Source organism: Silurus aristotelis, assembly GCF_946808225.1.
Source record: "Silurus aristotelis genome assembly, chromosome: 15".
Classification (NCBI taxonomy): Eukaryota; Metazoa; Chordata; class Actinopteri; order Siluriformes; family Siluridae; genus Silurus; species Silurus aristotelis.
In genome coordinates this window covers 8470476-8485114 of record NC_139588.1, presented here as the reverse complement: position 1 = coordinate 8485114, position 14639 = coordinate 8470476, and the positions used below count along the sequence as shown (strand labels likewise).

At 40.7% G+C, this 14639-nt stretch overlaps 1 long non-coding RNA gene across 1 annotated transcript; it reads right to left on the bottom strand.

Moving 5' to 3' along the window:
• Positions 1-9568: 9568 nt before the first annotated feature.
• LOC310738403 lies at positions 9569-11490 on the bottom strand. Its single transcript, XR_014537080.1, has 2 exons — positions 11158-11490; positions 9569-9606 (listed from the first exon to the last, which is right to left on the bottom strand). It is a non-coding gene; the product is annotated as an uncharacterized lncRNA (long non-coding RNA).
• Between the last annotated feature and the right edge of the window lie 3149 nt (positions 11491-14639).

The window sequence follows — 14639 nt, the reverse complement described above, 5'->3', positions numbered from 1 at the left end:
ACCGGAACTTCCTAAGGTTTGCTTTTAGGGCCGAAGCTTACCAATATTGGGTCCTTCCGTTCAGCCTTGCACTCTCACCCCACAACTTCCCACAAAGTGTGTGGATGAGCCTCTGGCTCCTCTAAGACTCCAGGGCATCTGCATACTGAATTATATCAACGACTGGTTAATATTGCCTCGATCAGAGCACTTTGCGACCCGGCATCGAGATGTCGTTCTTGCCCATATGAAGGAATTGGGGTTAAGACTGAACGTCAAGTAAACTGTACTTTCTCTGGTACAGAGAACCACCTATTTAGCTGTAGTGTGGGATTCAACCATTATGCGGTCGCAGCTGTCTTCAGCAAGTTGAGTCTATCCTCACGGCCGTCGAGAGTGAGAGTGAGAGAAGGCTAGCTACTCACTGTGAAGCAATTTCAAAGACAGCTGGGTCTGATGGCAGCCGTGCCCAATGTGGTACCAATTGGGCTCCTGCACATTAGTGGTGGCTCACTCCACTCCGCACAATCAAGGGCTTGCGGCGAGCCTTACGGGCCTTAGACATGTGGAGGGAACCCGGGTTCCAGTTACAGCGCCCCGTGCTGTGGGGGCTCCTTGTTGTCACGTAACATTAAGGATATACACCTTCATCTCAGGTTGGGGGCTGTCATTGGTGGCTGCTCTGCCCAAGGTCTATAGAAATAGCCCTATCTTTCATGGCTCATCCAGCCACTGGAGCGGGGCATGGTCTAAAGAGAGAGTGAAGGTCCATCCCAACAGATCGGAGTATCGGAGGGTGAGGACCACCCACTTGATGACCAGGCACTCCTTCTAAAAGGTGCTCCTTCTCCTCCACCACCTGGGACAATATAAGGGGGAGAGAGAAGTTAGGATCATGTAAAAGCGGTCCACCACAGAGTGCAGCTTTTACCAGAGAAAAAGCCTGCTGGCACGACTCCACCCACTGGACTGTCTTTGGCGCTCCCTTTTTAGTGAGATTGGTCAGCAGGCTGGTGACGTCCAATTTACTTTTAGGACAAAGCCAGCCAGCTCCGGGAACCGTCTCACCTCCTTTTTGGTCTTGGGTTTCGGGCAAGTTGCAATTGTTTCTGTCTTATCAATTTGGGGACGCATCTGCCCATGACTCAAGTGGAAACCCAACCCGAACCGACCCGTCACTCTTGGTCACCAGGACCGCTGGGCTGCTCCAATCATTGTGAGACTCCTCGACTTCCCCCATGTCAAGCATAGCCTTGAGTTCATCCTGAACCATGTTTTTTTGTGTTCGGGTAGCTGGTATGGACGACTACGTACCACCATACCTGGAGGCATCTTAATATGGTGTTCTATGAGGTTTGTTTAACCAGGTAGGGGGAAAAACACATGTTGCAACCTCTCTACATGTGATCTCTGCGATGGCAAGAGGTGGTCTCCACAGGGGACCAAGACGAATTTTGATGCGGATTTTGGCCTAACCTCCGGTCCCAGCTTCTCCCTCCCTCTCAGGAACCAGCATCGCTAAAGACACAGGGACCGCCTCCCTCCATGGTTTCAGGAGGTTGAGGTGGTACACCTGAAGTGCATTGCCTCTATCTGTGCCCTGCACCTCATAGTCGAGGACTTACTACCGGTGAAAATTGTCACAGCTCCACACCCCTATTATACAGCCAGGATTGCCTTTCTTGGACCTGTAGCAAATTCCCCAGGGTTAGTTGTCCTAGGGTGTGGAGTTTTACTTTCAGGTCAAGAACGTACTGAATTTAGTTTTTGATCGTCGAAGGTCTGTCCGGAGCTTCTCGACTGCCCAGCGCTCTCCAGAACGCTTCCAGGTTCTCTGCCTGGGTTTGGATCAGCTCATGGAACCGCTGTTCCTGTATGGCGTGCACCTGACAGAGTGCGGTTAGATTTCATGGCGGTTCGTCCTGCATGCCTTCCTGGGTTTTGGCACCAGTGTAGGAGAGCAAGAGGTTCAGAGGAAGGAACACTCTCAGGACAACGACCAGTTCTAAACAGATCAGTTTAATGGAGCATTTCACAGGACTACACACACTCACACGTGCACACACAGAGCTTGCAGGTACCATCCAGTGCCCTTATCTCGCTCCTTTTATGTGCTCCCTCCACTCACTGCAAACAGAGAACACTCATTAGCAAAAACTCCCTCAGGTGTGTCATTCTTATCGCTTTTCTGCACCCGGCCTCACTCTTCATTCACAAACCTGCGCTCGATCATGCCTCCGCTGCCACAAGTACAAGTAACCCTGTTTGTGACTCAAAAATTCATTTTTCCCTCTGGTTCTTCCTTACTCATCCAGCCCCTTTTAGGCTGGACGCCATGGTACAGGCGTGGCCGAGGCTCTGCCTGTATGCTTTTCCCCCTGTAGCGCTTCTCCTGGGAGTTCTGGAGAGAGTTCACTGGGATGGAGCCTATTTCCTCCTGGTATCTCTTTCCATGGTTTGCCGACCTGGTAAACCTTCTCAAACACCCTTCTTTCTCAGGCAGGGGGTGCTTGGCCTTACCACCGCCCCGAGCTGTGGAGACTGTGGTGTGGCCCCTGAGGGCTTAGCTCTTAGTCACTGGTCCTTCGGCCAAGGACGTAGAGAACATTCTTTAATCCAGTGCTCCCTTCACGAGGGGGTCATATGAGGAAAGTGGCGCTTGTTCACTACATGGTGCGGAGGTCACCAGTTAGACCCAGTTAACTGCTCGGTTAGCCCAGTGCTAAAATTCTTTAAAGAACAGTTCACCAAAAAGGCTGTCTCCTTCCACCCTAAATTTTTATGTGTCCGCTATTGTGGCTTATCTTGCTCCGCTTGCCGAGCAGTTGCTAAGGAAAAACCCGATAGTGACACGTTTCCTTCATGGTACCGCCCCAGAGTGCCTGTGTGAGTCCTGGCCATTGTCTTGGAGGCCTTGTCTAAACCTCCTTTCAAGCCCCTGCTCCAGGTGTCCTTAAGATTTTTAACAGTCAAGACTGTTTTCTACTGGCCATCTCGCCTCTAAAGAGAGTTGAGAACCTTCACGCCCTTTCTATGAGCCCGTCCTGTAGAGTTCACCTCAGGCATGGCCAGTGCCTTTCTTTACCTTATACCAGGGGTATGTCCCCAAGGTGCCCTTGTCTGTCCTCGCATCCAATCATGCTCCGGGCATTCCATCCTCCTCCTTTTCAGCTACACAAAATATTGGTGAGAAATGAGTATGTGCACGATGCCTTGAGATAGACTGGAAATTCCTTTGCCTTGGTGCCAATGTGGACCCAGGACCCTGTCCAGAAAAGGTGGTTATTGAGGATAAATGAATGAATGCTGTTTAGGGGTTTGCAGCATATTATCACGGGAAATACACACTATTCTTATCCTGGAATCTGTCCTCTCTGGAAACCTTTGTGTTCAATTCAATATGATGTTGAAAAATGATAGCCGAGTGGTGAGCACCTCAGGCACCGAGGTGTACTGAACTATAAATTCTATCTCTGTGGCTGGATGCTAAAATTTGCTCTTTGTTCGAACAAACAAGCATCCACTCTGAAAACAAATAAATTGTTTTAAAGGAGTGGCAGCTGATGCTTATTTAGGACATGTTGTGACAAGCGGGGTGAAACCTACACATTATATGCTTATACAAGGTTATGAATTGCTTTTGCTAGGAGGCTTTTGGTACCAGGCTGTACAGTCAGCACCTGCTATTTCATATTAGTAATAGAAAGACCGGATAATTTTACTGACTTGTTTCTTTGAATCACGTTCATTAAAATAAATCAATATATATTTTTTATTTATTTAGTTAATTAATTCCTTTGAATTTTGACTATAGTTCCTATAATCAAAATACGACAATGCAGCTAAGGAGAAATTATGATGAACAGAATAAGTAGCTTCACCTCTCATATCTTCTGGTCTGTGTCGTTAGTTCTTTTGTCACGTGACTCTTATTATTTTTGTAACAATAAGTGAAGATTTGGGCCAAAAACTTATTTAAACTCAAAGCCAGGAAGTACAGAAAACACACACCTAATCTTTGTCTAACAGGTTACAAAACAAACATCCACACAGTTCATTGTTTTAATTACACTACTGAACACACCAGGCCATTTTGATCTGTTTAAGTCACTTACAGGCAGCCCTGGCTGCAAGACAAAAAAAGCCACCTGAACCAGTGTGAACACAGAACAGATATTGCATGCAGAGAAGCCTCTCTCTTTTCTTTTCCTCCTTTTAACATCTCAGCAGGAGATATCAGAGAGAGATAGCTAGGGGGAGTAAAGGGGCTGCTTGTGAAAAGAGGCAGAGCACTAATATTACATATTCTCCTCTCGTCCTGTGGAGCTCGAAGCTGGGGCAGAGGGACATTAGAATTTGTTGCCTGTAGGTCAGTTCATGGATACAAGCATTGAGACAGACACAGAGAGAAGGGGTGTGTGTGTGTGTGTGTGTGTGTGTGTGTGGGGGGGGGGGGGGGGTAGTTTATCTTAAAAGAGAGTGATCAGCAGTTTTAGGGCTGTATGAACTTGACATTGGTGTCCCAGTGGTCAGGCTTAAGACATACAGCCAAAGGGAAGCTGTATCTCAAAGCACAAGTTAAATAGGTTTTCAAAAGTCAAGAAAATGGCAGGGCTACAAAACTAAAAATCTTTCACTTGCTGCTGGGTCAGAAATCTATTTAGCTATTAATAAATAGAATATTAACTAAAAAAACATTTATTGCCATAATATGAAATTACCATGTCTGACAGATGGATACAAGTGCAGCTTTTATGAATATTTATTTATTTATTATATTTTATTGATCTCACAGAAAAATGACTATTTCTTTGCAAAACCAATTGATGCTAGGAAGCAGTGGTAAGAGTGCAGGGTAAGCCCTGTTGCAGCACCCCTCGAAGACAGAGGTTTCAGGGTCTTGCTCGAGGCACCCAAGAGACCCAAGCCTTTGCAGACCCAAACCTTTTCCAGCATGGTAATGCCCTATGCCTCATACAAGCTTTAAATGGGTTGAGTGGATGATTTTATGTGGCCTGCTATAGAGCTCTGACCTCAACCCTAATGAAATCCTCTTTGGAATAATTTGGAACACTGACTGCACCCCAGGCCTCCTCACCTACCTACATCAGTACCTGACTTTACTAACACCCTTGTGACTGAATGAGCACAAATCTCTACAAGCACACTCCAAAATCTAGCAAAATATCTTTACAGCAGACGAGTGGAGGTTATTATAACAGCAAAAGGGACCAAGTGTGAAAAAGGATGATCAAAAAGCACATATTTAGGCACAGAGGTGGGAAGTAATGGAGTACAAATACTTCGTTACTGTACTTAAGTAGATTTTTTTGGTATCAGTACTTTACTCCACTATTTATTTTTCAGAAAACTTTTTACTTTTACTCATTACATTTTTGCACAAATATCTGTACTTTTACCTCTTACATTTTCAAAACAGACTCGTTACTTTAGTTTTAATCCATTGATTTGGTGAAATATTATTTTTTTATTTTCACTGCGCGCCGATTTCAGCCGAACAACCGATTTCCTGTTACTGTGCGTCTTTTTCAATCCACTGGTGTATAAAGTCCTGACTCTTACTCACCAAAGAAGGCAGTAAGAAGTTTGGGGTTAAACATGTAAACATGACTGATGTAAACATGACTGAGAACAGACACATTCCTGATCATCATCATCTTTTCTCTGCTTGTGTTCTATATGTGGATCTTCAGCCTGGACACATTCATTACGTAACAATATTTTTAATTAGTTTTGTATTTTGAGTCTCAAATCAAACACCAAAATCCGTCATGATTCTCACAATTAACCCTCTGGGTGGTTTTTTGTGGGTTTTTCCCTCATAATGGAGACACAAACTTAAATTACTGTCTTTATTGATCGTACGGCTAAAAACAATACATCGTTTAAATCTGTAAAATGTCTATAATTGTGTGTGTATATATATATATATATATATATATATATATAAAAGCTTCCTGACATTTTCTCCGGTATCAACTCATTAACTGTCCGTGTGGAAACATAGCAAAGGCTCTAAATGATGTCCACTCATCTCTGCACTGATATAGCCTTAATATATAATCACTGTCAATATGCTTACATATATATCACATGCTGTACATATGATACATGTTTAACACCTCCAAGCTGCCAGTTTTGGGCACCTGAGCAAGCACTTAACTCACTACTGCTCATTTAGTAAATGAGATCATTAAGAGTCGCTCAGGATAAACACTTCCAACAGGAAGTGGCTATATCTCACTATCTTTGTCTCTCTATTTTCTTTATCTAATTGTCTCTGTGTCTCTTTAAGTAAATGTCTCTGTCTCACTGTATATGTCTCTCTATTGCTGTCTCTCTATTTGTTTCTCACTCTTTCTAAAGCTGTGTCTGTGTCTCTTTGTCTTTGTCTCTGTCTTTCCTGCTTATTTACATGTCTAACAAAGTTTTGAGTTTTGAAAGTAATGCCATTAGTGATCTATGATGAAAGACTTCCCTGGTTCGATTCTTACCTCTAGTTTCATATTGAACTTTATAAGAAGTTTTTAAAAACATAACAATGAAAGATCATTAAAATTGGTTGCTGGTAAATCATGGTATATCAGTGGTGCAGGTGTTGGAGATGTGGTTCTTGTACCTGAGTCACTTCTCATAGACTTCGAGTTACTGAGAGAATGTACAGGAAGGAGAAGTTTTGACCCTCTACCATCATGATCTAAGAGAAAACACTGGTCTCCTAACTATAGAAAAGCCAAGAGTCCGATAAGCAAAGGCTTGATTGCCTCTCCCTGTGTTGGTGTAATGGTCAGTGAAGTGGTCGCTGCTGTCTGACTCACCCGGTTCGATTCCTACCCCTTAGCTTTCCTTTAAATTGTTTAAAAAGAACCAAAAAAGGTCCTAAAAATCAGGTTCTCGCAGGAGATCCTGTGGCTCAATTGGAAGAGCTTTACCTCTGGGTTGAGAGGTTGCCGGTTCAAACCCCGGCCAGGGCTCAAAGTTAAGAGTGTGGAAGGTTCTGGTGGCCGTAGTAAGGAAGGTGTCAGAAATGGCTGCGTGGAAGGTTGGGTGTGGTTTCGGAGGGCGTATCCTGAAGCAGGGGGGCAATATCCGGGCATCTGCCCCCCTGGTGTCTGAGAAGCTGAAAACAGGGAGTTATGAAGCAAAAACTTTCAAAATAGTATTGACTTAGTTTTGCATATATAGGGAAAAATTCTCCCAAAAACCTATCACCCTCACTTTTTCTGAGGCTGTGAAGCAGCAGGTCTTCACAGCCTTTGTTTAGGGTCAACTACCTCATTGCTCACCAGACACTATTTTCCACACAGCTTACCCAGTGTGGGGACAAGCCAGATTCGAACCAGCAACCTCTGAACTCAGAGGCAAGGCTTTTATCACAAAGCCATCAAGTCCCACAACACACCTTCTTTTTTTGGGGGGTTTATCGTTTGTTTCATGCTTAAAAGCAAGAAATTCAGACCAGAAAGAAACAAAGAAAGCAGGATTCGAACCCTCAACCCCACCAACCGGGAAATACCAGTCTTAACCCACTGAACCATCAGGAAGGACTGGCTGCAATGATTGTTTTGAGCAGGTGTATCTTTTCTTTCAAACCATCAACACAAGAATATAATGCTAAAGTCAGACATAGGAAGCAAACCCATAACATGACCAGCAGCAGAGGTGGGAAGTAACGAAGTACAAATACTTCGTTACTGTACTCAAGTAGATTTTTTCAGTATCAGTACTATACAATTTATTTTTCAGACAACTTTTTACTTTTACTCATTACATTTTTACACAAATATTTGTACTTTTTACTTCTTACATTTTCAAAACAGACTCGTTACTTTAGTTTTAATCCATTGATTTGGTGAAATATTATTTTTTTATTTTCACTGCGTGCCGATTTCAGCCGAACAACTGATTTCCTGTCATTGTGCGTTCAATCCACTGGTGTATAAAGTATGGACTCTCACTCACCACAGAAGGCAGTCAGAAGTTTGGGGTTAATGTGGATGAGACAGAGGGAGTCAGTGATGTAAACATGACTGAGAACAGACACATTCCTGATCATCATCATCTTTTCTCTGCTTGTGTTCTATATGTGGATCTTCAGCCTGGACACATTCATTAGGTAACAACATTTTTAATTAGTTTTGTATTAATATATATATATATATATATATATATATATATATATATATATATATATATATATATATATATATATATATATATATATATATTTGGCTGTCAAAATTAAAATTATTTTAAACGGCACAAATTTTTTTCTTTCTTTATTCGATATAAAATAAAGAATTTAACTCCAGATAAAAATATTTTTAATCAGTAAACTTTTGTTTTATTTTTGAGTCTGAAATCAAACACCAAATATTGATCGTAGACATAAAAAACAATACATCATTTAAATCTGTAAAATGTCTATTATTTTATATATATATATATATATATATATATATATATATATATATATATATATATATATATATATATATATATATATATATATAAAAGCTTCCTGACATGACTTGAAGAGGTGCATTTTCTCCGGTGTCATACACAAGAATATAATGCTAAAGACAGACATAGGAAGCAAACCCATAATGTGACTAGCAGGGACAAAGCAGGATTCGAACCCTGATTCACACCGTTAGCAAGGCACCAGCATTAACCCACTGAACCATCAGCCGGGAAGCTTGTCAAGAGCAGGTCTATCTTTCTTTTTAACCCATCAAAACAAGAATAAGAAGATGTAGGAATCAGAAATTTAACCTACCGCATGACTAGCAGACAAAAAGCCAGGTTTGAAACCTGACCACCAACATTAGCAAAGTACCAGCCTTAACCCACTAACCCCACTTGGTGAGGACAGGCTAGGAAGCTTATTTAGAGCAGGTCTATCTTTCTTTTCAACCCATTAAAAACAAAAATATATTGCTAAAGAAAGATGTAGGAAGTGAATCCTGATCGTGACTGGCAGACAGAAAGCAGGATTCGAACCCTAAACCCCACCAAAAGCAAGAAACCTGATTTAACCCACTGAACCATCAGGAAAGACAGGGCAGGAAGGTTGTTTAGAGCAGGTCTATCTACCTTTAAACCATCAACACAAGAATATAAAGCTAAAGAAAGATTTAGGAAGCAGGAACATAATCTACATCGCAACTAGCAGGCAGAAAGCAGGATTCAAACCCTGATCCTCACCATCAATGAGGCACTAGCCTTAACCCACTGAACCATGAAAGAGATCAGACTGGGAAGCATGTTTAGATGAGGCACAAGCCTTAAACCACTAAGCGACCACTGCTGAAAAGCACGTGTGCTTACTGGAGGGTTCATAATTTTGTTTCATGCCAGCGCAGTAAGAAAGAAGGCATGTAGGACTGGCTTTGAAACCTTATCAGCAGCGTGGACTATATTAAGGACCATGTTCAGGCACAAGCCTTAACCCACTGAGCTACCACAGAAGTGCCTTTTTTTTGGTGGAGTTATCTTTCATTAAAGACCAGGAAATCAAGATCAATCCAACACAGAAAGGACAGAATTGAAATGTTTTCAGAGGGGACAAGATCCAGAAGTTTTATTTACCAACACAGCAACCAGCTCAACCAGGAATCAAACTCTCAAACTCATCCTTGTGGGGATACTGACATTAATCCACTAGGCTATTACATCTATCTATCTATCTATCTATCTATCTATCTATCTATCTATCTATCTATCTATCTATCTATCTATCTATCTATCTATCTATCTATCTATCTATCTATCTATCTATCTATCTATCTATCTATCTATCTATCTATCTATCTATCTATCTATCTATCTATCTATCTATCTATCTATCTATCTATCATGTGAGGTCCAGTTAACAGTTAAAACAGGTAGCAGTAATAACTACTTTTTACTTAAGTACATGTCAGAGCCAAAACTTCTTTACTTTCACTTAAGTAAAAAAGTTTAATCAGTACTTTAACTTTTACCCGAGTATTTAAAAAAATGAGTATCTTTGCTTCTACTTAGGTAAAGGATGTGTGTACTTTTGCCACCTCTGACCAGCAGGGACAAAGCAGGATTCAAACCCTGATTCACACCATTAGCAAGGCACCAGCATTAACCCACTGAACCATCAGCTGGAAAGCTTCTGTAAAGCAGGTCTATCTTTCTTTTTAACCGATCAAAACAAGAATATGTAGGAATCAGGAATTTAACCTACCTCATGACTAGCAGACAGAAAGCCAGATTTGAACCCTGACCACCAACATTAGCAAAGTACCAGCCTTAACCCACTAACCCCACTTGGTGAGGACAAGCTCGGAAGCTTATTTAACCCATTGAACCATCGGTGAGGACAGGATAGGAAGCTTGTTTAGAGCAGGTCTATCTTTCTTTTCAACCCATTAAAAACAAAAATATATCGCTAAAGAAAGATGTAGGAAGTGAATCCTGATTGTGACTGGCAGACAGAAAGCAGGATTCGAACCCTGAACCCCACCAAAAGCAAGAAACCTGATTTAACCCACTGAACCATCAGGGAAGACAGGCCAAGACGGTTGTTTAGAGCAGGTCTATCTACCTTTAAACCATCAACACAAAAATATAAAACTAAAGAAAGATATAGGAAGCAGCTGAAAAGCTGTGTGCTTTTTGGAGGGTTCATACTTTGTTTCATGCCAGCGCAGTAAGAAAGAAGGCATGTAGGACTGGCTTTGAAATCTTATCACCAGCGTGGACTATATTAAGGACCATGTTCAGGCACAAGCCTTAACCCACTGAGCTACCACAGAAGTGCTTTTTTTTTGGTGGAGTTATCTTTCATTAAAGACCAGGAAATCAAGATCAATCCAACACAGAATTGAAATGTTTTCAGAGGGGGCAAGATCTACTTTCTTTTCGGCTTCTCCCGTTAGGGGTCGCCACAGCGGATCCTCCGCACATTTGATTTGGCACATGTTTTACGCTGGATGCCCTTCCTAACGCAACCCTCCCCAATTTATCCGGGCTTGGGACCGGCACTAAGAGTGGCTGGGGATGGTTCCCTGACCGGGAATCGAACCCGGGTCGCAGCGGTGGGAGCGCTGCATCTTAACCACTAGACCACCAGGGGACCTAGAGGGGGCAAGATCCAGAAGTTTTATTTACCAACACAGCAACCAGCTCGACCAGGAATCAAACTCATCCTTGTGGGGATACTGACATTAACCCACTAGGCTATCACATCTATCTATCTATCTATCTATCTATCTATCTATCTATCTATCTATCTATCTATCTGTCTATCTGTCTGTCTGTCTGTCTGTCTGTCTGTCTGTCTGTCTGTCTGTCTGTCTATCTATCTATCTATCTATCTATCTATCTATCTATCTATCTATCTATCTATCTATCTATCTATCTATCTAAGTACATGTTAGAGCCAAAACTTCTTTACTTTCACTTAAGTAAAAAAGTTTAATCAGTACTTCAACTTTTACCAGAGTATTTTAAAACATGAGTATCTGTACTTCTACTTAAGTAAAAGATGTGTGTACTTTTGCTACCTCTGCTCAGGAATCTTTAGTAGCTTTTCGAGAGAGAGATAGAAGATCCTTGTTTGGCCTTTTGACTGATGATCATGGGAAATGGACTCTGCAAATTAACTCTAAAATAATTGCACAGATGTAACACTAACATTAAAAGTTTTGTCAAATTTAAAAATAGTGACATTTATGTTGATTATGTTGTTATGGTATTTATGATGTAGATTTCACCATGAATTCATCCCTGGTGTTATTCAACCCAATGTTACACCCCTGTGGCTCACAATTGCAAGATGAAGATTTCATTAAGAAATAATGAACCTGTAACATTTTCTTAATTACAGCCAGTGTGTACAAAAGCTTATATGTGCATGACCTGTCTTGAAGGGCTTTTGTGTCTTGATTTTAAGAATTTAACTACTATTTATGTTTTTTTTCTCCAGGTTTTACAATGTATTTTTTAGATGGCTGTTGCACAAACATGAAAATGCCAAAAGATGAGTGAGAGGCTCAGGGACTCACTGAATTGCAATATAAGTTGTGATAGCTTATTGAATAAGGCATTAGACAGTGGCTCTAAAAGTTGAGAGTTCAAATCCCAGCCACACCAAAATGCTGCGCCTGGGCATCTGAGCATCAACCCATTAGCTGCTCAGCTGTATGAATGAGATATGTAATGTAATTTCATCTGGATGGCGCATCTGCCAAATGAATTGAATATAACCACATAATACAAAAATATTGACTGAAAATTTAGTGTTCTGTTTCACTACTGTTTTTCTCTTCTGGAGCAAATACACATGCATGACGAAATCTTCAACCAAGTCACAAAGTAATCCTGTGATATAGCATCATATATTACTAATAAAATAAAATGTCTTTTTAAACACTTTCTATTGCACTTTCTATTTCTGTATGTACTATTTAAAACTCCTGTTATTTATGCTTCAGGTATTATTTTTGTTTTCATAGCTGTCAACATCTTCTATCATCTCAGGGCTATGCTGAGTGCATTTCATGTTTTTATATATACAGCCCTATTTTTAGCAATATGCTCCCAGGGCTCTAAAACACCTGCGTATTCCCACCTGCACCCGGCTCTCAACTCATCACAGAGCATTTAAAATGTCCATTTAGTCAGTCTGTCTTCGCCCCATCTTGCAATTGCTTTCTGCCTCATGTATTCTTGCTCTGCTCTATTTATTTGTGTTTTTTTTCTCCTAGTTTGGTAATATTTTCCTGAATCTTCACGTTGATCGAACCATATCCGTAGTTCTATTTCAAGTTTTTAATGTTTCATCCAGTTCACTGGCTTCTCAGTCTTCATTAGTTTGTGTGGTCACTTTTCCATTTTTCTATACTTTTCTTGTGTCTTGTACATAATTTTGCACAAGACACAAGATAATTTTTGTTTCTGACACCGATCTCTGTATTTCATATTATATTTTATTTTTTAAGCTAAAGGCTCAGGGTTACTGATCACAAGGTCAGGGTTCGAACCCCAGCACCACCAATGTGCCATTGTTGGACAAAAAAAACTGTTACCAAGCACCAAAAGGAGTTATAATATAGAACAGTTATTGTATAAACCAGTGTAGATGTTTATAACATATCTGAATGTTTTGTCTTTGTTGAATTTAAATTGTATTGCTCACATACACAATAAAATGTTTTTTTTTTTTAATGCCTTAAAAATAGAACAAAAATAACATTAAAAAAAAAGAAAGAGGCTTTTACTTGTCAAATAAACATTCACATCAAGTAAAAAAAAATTTTGCCTATCCCTGTGTGCAGGTCAGCCATGATTAAGTGCCTCTGGAGCAGAGGTGGCAAAAGTACACACATCCTTTACTTAAGTAGAAGTACAGATCCTCATGTTATAAAATACTCAGGTAAAAGTTGAAGTACTGATTATACTTTTTTTACCCAAGTGAAAGTAAAGAAGTTTTGGCTCAGACATGTACTTAAGTAAAAAGTAGTTATTACTGCTACCTGTTTTAGCTGTTAACTGGACCTTACATCATAGATAGATAGATAGATAGATAGATAGATAGATAGATAGATAGATAGATAGATAGATAGATAGATAGATAGATAGATAGATAGATAGATAGATAGATAGATAGATAGATAGATAGATAGATAGATAGATAGATAGATAGATAGATAGATAGATAGATAGATAGATAGATAGATAGATAGATAGATGTAATAGCCTAGTGGATTAATGTCAGTATCCCCACAAGGATGAGTTTGAGAGTTTGTTTCCCGGTTGAGCTGGTTGCTGTGTTGGTAAATAAAACTTCTGGATCTTGTCCCCTCTGAAAACATTTCAATTCTGTCCTTTCTGTGTTGGATTGATCTTGATTTCCTGGTCTTTAATGAAAGATAACTCCACCAAAAAAAAGGCACTTCTGTGGTAGCTCAGTGGGTTAAGGCTTGTGCCTGAACATGGTCCTTAATATAGTCCACGCTGCTGATAAGGTTTCAAAACCAGTCCTACATGCCTTCTTTCTTACTGCGCTGGCATGAAACAAAATTATGAACCCTCCAAAAAGCACACATGCTTTTCAGCAGTGGTCGCTTAGTGGTTTAAGGCTTGTGCCTCATCTAAACATGCTTCCCAGTCTGATCTCTTCCATGGTTCAGTGGGTTAAGGCTAGTGCCTCATTGATGGTGAGGATCAGCGTTTGAATCCTGTTTTCTGCCTGCTAGTTGCGATGTAGATTATGTTCCTGCTTCCTAAATCTTTCTTTAGCTTTATATTCTTGTGTTGATGGTTTAAAGGTAGATAGACCTGCTCTAAACAACCTTCCTGCCCTGTCTTCCCTGATGGTTCAGTGGGTTAAATCATGTTTCTTGCTTTTGGTGGGGTTCAGGGTTCGAATCCTGCTTTCTGTCTGCCAGTCACGATCAGGATTCACTTCCTACATCGTTTTTTAGCAATATATTTTTGTTTTTAATGGGTTGAAAAGAAAGATAGACCTGCTCTAAATAAGCTTCCTAGCCTGTCCTCACCAAGTGGGGTTAGTGGGTTAAGGCTGGTACTTTGCTAATGTTGGTGGTCAGGGTTCAAACCTGGCTTTTTGTCTGCTAGTCATGCGGTAGGTTAAATTTCTG